At 46.2% G+C, this 4,746-nt stretch overlaps 1 pseudogene; it reads left to right on the forward strand.

Moving 5' to 3' along the window:
* Positions 1-2,642: 2,642 nt before the first annotated feature.
* LOC149356905 (YY1-associated factor 2-like) lies at positions 2,643-4,522 on the forward strand (annotated as a pseudogene).
* The last annotated feature ends 224 nt before the right edge of the window (positions 4,523-4,746 follow it).

A 4,746-nucleotide genomic window follows, 5' to 3' on the forward strand; every position in this document is an offset into this window, starting at 1 on the left:
CATTCGTTTCGATCCCAAGGAAGGACTCAAAGAAAAAAGCCATTCATTTCACATTTACCAGCACACATCATCAGCTTGTAGAAGATCACCGGGCGGCGGCGGCATGGTTGGACGATCAGCGGTGTTAACGTCGCATGGAGGGCTCGATGTCTGGCTAGAGCGGGTCTCGTCGTCGTCTCTCGGCGTATCCCTATAGGGAATAACGCGCAGATTGTCACTGCGTCGCATTATCTCGCGCTCGGATAAATTGGGAAAGGCCATTGTTCAGTAGTTCCCTTCTGCACTGGTGACGTGACGAAGCATGGCTGTGCCAGCTGGGCGTCCACGTGATTGTTGTAAACAAGGGAATGACTCTGTAACCATGGAAACGACGCTGCCAGTCTTAGCAAGAACGTGTTACAGAGAGCAGGTAACCATGGAGTGAAAACTTCCGCGATGTGCTCTGGCAGGCTGTTTTGATTGGTTGCGCCAGGTGCTGTCATTGGGAGAGCGAAATAGGAGTGGGAAGCCCCGCCAAAATTGAGTTGAGGGCAGCGTTTTGTTTGCTTGTATTTTGAAATTTCTTCATTGAATAACTTCCGTTCCTGTGCATCGATTCCTGTAATTCTTTTTTGAGTCAGCATCTGTGTGACACAAAGAATCCACCTGAAGTGTAGCCGGTATCCCCCCAAGCAGTGCTTTGCAGCCCCTTTAAAAGTTTCTTTAGAGTCACTCTTATGACTCCAGTTTTGAGCATTGCATCACCTTTAAAACCAAAATACCGTACTGCCACTTGCACGGTGAATAGTAGGTGGTGCTTGTGTGTGCACAGTTACTAGTGTTTAGTCGTTGCAGGACCCCTTACGCTAGGGTTAACAGGTGCCCGTGAATGAGCTTCACTTATGGATGCATGTGAATGATTGTGTTGAACAGCTCGCAATAACCTGCGTCACTTTCCTTGTGGCAAACAATCCAGCTCCTCTTTATGCACTCAGTTTTCCGCAAACACTTTTGGATAAAGTTGCAATTGATGTTGTCAGGTCTCTTGAGTAAACTGTCATTGACTGTTGGATTAACTACTGCAGCTAGTGTAGTAGAAGGAGATGCTATTGGGAGCCTTTCTTGATGATAACAGCCAAAAAGTTTTTTGATTTACATATTTTCATAAGAATACTACGCAAACCATGCAGTGGCAGAACACAGCCACAGCTCACTTTGGCAGGATTGGAGGAGTTTCTTCAAGCGTGCGGAATATGGAGTTGGTCCACCTCTGTTTGCTAACCTTCAGGGAATGAACCATGTCCTCGAGTGGTGTGCTTTGGTGGTGGTTCTGGAACATGGCCTCCACACAGCCACTGTAGACTACATGAGTATTTACCAGTCCATTCGTCACAGCGTCACAATGTTGGACATGACAGCATTCATACTAGGTGTAGCCAAATGAACCTTTTAACACCCAGTGTTGCGAATTCTTGACGCACCACTTGCACGCCATACACTCATTACTACATGGAGCTTGCATACAAAGTTTGATGATAGCATGGTTTCAGTAGCCAGCGCTTTGTGGTCAGTATATTGGACGTCACTTTAAGGCAACTGCGTGAAGAGAAGGGAAGTGCAAATGAGAGGCTTCCAGGCACGTTTAAGAATTCCATGTCTCATTTTCTGACATCTGTCGCTGGAAGAATAAGTAGACGTTTGTTGGATGAAAAGTTGTCAACTGTCACAGGGCCTTTAGTAGGTATGAAGGCTTCAATTTGGTCTGCGACACAACTTGGACTAGGCGCACAAAATGGCTCAAATGCCAATCATTCTTAATTGGCAACATACCGATTTCTCAGATTTTAGTGGCAATAACAAAAATTTTGATCTCTGCTTTTGAATGTGGGTCTCCTAGTTAGCATAACCCAGTCATTTAATTCTTCTGCATTACCTAGAGCAATTAAGCTCTGGAATGTTCTTCCTGGCAACATAATCACTTTCACTGATCCTGGAGAGTTCAAAAACCATCTATGTATACATTTATTGCCCTAGTATTGTTTGAAATGTACTACAGTTTCATTGGCTCTTAACGTTGTTTTGTGTTTTACCACTGTTTCTGTTGCCCCTGGTTACCTTTTTATCACATGTTCGTGTTTCGCTCTTTTTTCTTTCTATTTTCGTTTTTGATGTTATTTTAACTCCATTTTGTATCAACTTTGTGTTCCTTTCGTGTATTTGCCTTGTGCCACGTCTGTTGTACTGTTATTATGGTTTATTATTTCCAGATATTCCTTTTTCGATATGCCCCCTCACCTAATGCTCTTTGGGGCCTGTGAGGTACAAATAAATAAATAAATAAAGCAAGGTGGCGATTTTTTTCCTTTGATTCCGTCATAATTCAGGCAATAAATGGTTGTTATATTTTGTTACGTATACAGCGTTTGGTAGCATTTTGAGGGCAAAGGACTTGGAAAATACCGCTAAATTAGATTCTTCAGCATTAATTGTGTTGCACAAGTGGTGCTATATATTACAATGTTTTGCTTTTAGTTTACTCTGTAGAGTATTCGTCGTTATATTTGTCAATGCCCATTGGTAGATGAGTGATATGTATTGACGGGGCAAACTACTGAGGTGGCTTTTCATGATTAGTGCTGTTTGCAAGGTGCCATGCTCTTACCATGCCGCATTTCAGTTTGGTGCAGGCGCCACCGTCCAAGGAGGACCAGGTGTGGGTCTGCAGCGTCTGCATGTACCGGAACACCGTGGAAGCTGTCAAGTGTCTCGTGTGACGTTCGCAACGGAACATCCACCAAGTGGGTGAATCTTACGCCGTTGCTCATCCATCTCTCTTCATTGGTTCGCTTGTTTCAGTCGTTCTCATGCTCCTGAGGGGGTTGCGGAGATAAAATAATGCACTCATACGAGAAAGGGTGAGAGAAAAATTGGCTAAATATGGCAGCATGACAAAGTGGTGGCGTAAGTGTTTAAGAAACAGAGCAGAATCGGGAAAGTCGAAATAAAAGGGCATTGAGAGCAACTCCAAACAGTTATTGTTATTAGTAAAAATTGATTCTTTGGGTCTTTCTGGCTGCGTTGCCGTTTGTGTGGCAACAAAAGACGCATTTATTGGCGAGATGATTGGATTATAAATCTTCCCACTAGTTGATTACTCTTGACGCCTCTACCGAAAAGAATGGGTTGCTACCATTTTGGACTGAATGGTGGTGTGGCATAGCCTTTGGGATCAGTCCCCTGAAATCAGTGTAGATGCATGCAATTTACTTGCGAAAACAGCTGGTAGTGGTAGAACCTGTATTTCATTTTTGAACTATTCCAGCCAATTAGAGCTCTGTTAGTGAGAGTGATCTCTCTGTGATTTAAACACGGTACCCCATCGATACAGCCCAACTACTTCTAGCTGCCACGGTGGCTCAGTGGTTATGGCACTTGGCTACACAGCCAAAAGTCGTGTTCGATCCCGGTCCCGACAGTCTTTCGATGAAGGTGAATTTCTAAATTCCCGTGTACTGTACAATGTCAGTGCACGTTAAAGAACCACCGGTGGTTGAAATTTCCGGAGCCCTTCACTACGGCGTACCTCATAGCCTAAGCCACCGCGGTGGCTCAGTGGCTATGGTGCTGGGCTGCTGACCCAAAAGACGCGGGTTCGATCCCGGCCGCAGCGGCTAGAATTTCTTTGGAGGAGAAATTCTAGAGGCCCGTGTACTGTGCGATGTCAGTGCACGTTAAAGAACCCCAGGTGGGCGCAATTTCCGGAGCCCTTCACTACGGCGTCTCTCATAGCCTTAGTCGCTTTGGGACGTTAAACCCCACAAAACCAAACCAACCTCATAGCCTAAGTCACTTTGGGACGCTTCAGGGTCTAAACACTGAAAGCAGTATGACGGATCTAAAAGTTACTCTGGAAAAGAAACTTAACTATCTTATGTTTAACAGTCTGGGAAGAAAACAGCAGTTTACTGTGATGTCCCCGCTGCCGTAGAGAAGAATGGGCTTAAGGAGGGCCTGCGATGTAGAGCGAAGATAAACAATGGCGCCTTAGGGCAGCGGTGTGGATTCTACAAAAAGGCAGGCATAACAGGGGTGGCAGAGAACGAGAGGGTGGAACTAGGTTAAGCAAGTTTTCGGGGATGAGGTGCCGCAGCTTGCACAAGACTAGGTTTGTTGGTGGGATATGGGAGGGGCCTTCGTCCTGCAGTGGACATAGGCTACTGACGACGATGATGATGTTGATGCTATGCAGGAAGCCACGCCTGAACGCGCAGCTGGTGGCTCAGCAACTGGGTCCCAGCAGTGGCCGCCGGGGCTCGAGCAGCCGCCGGGGCTCTAGCGGTCCCGGGGTGGCTCCAGCGGCCGCTGCCACGGCACAGCCAAGCCCCGCCTGAAGAATGCCGACCGCTCCTCGGGCCAGCAGCGGGCGGTGACTGTCAATAACGTCACAGTCATCATCACCGAATTCCAGCCAAAGCGGCTCTCGGACGCCTCCTCTTCCACTGATGGGGCTCACTCGGATGGGCACATCGAGGGACGCTACTAGGGACCCTCCATCAGGTCAGGAAAACTTCTTTTCAAAATTCTTAGACTTTTGATCGTGCAGTTGCATTTATTTATTTATTTATTTTATTTATTTATTTACTCTCAGGGCCGAAGCATTACAGAGAGGAGTGGGTGATACACAACAAAAACAACAGGTAACGCGGCACTACAATGTAAAATCAATTACAGCATTTTTAAACAAGTCGGCGTTTGTAATGGAGGCGA

Source organism: Amblyomma mixtum, chromosome 3, assembly GCF_055824585.1.
Source record: "Amblyomma mixtum isolate Tamu chromosome 3, ASM5582458v1, whole genome shotgun sequence".
In the NCBI taxonomy this organism is placed as follows: Eukaryota; Metazoa; Arthropoda; class Arachnida; order Ixodida; family Ixodidae; genus Amblyomma; species Amblyomma mixtum.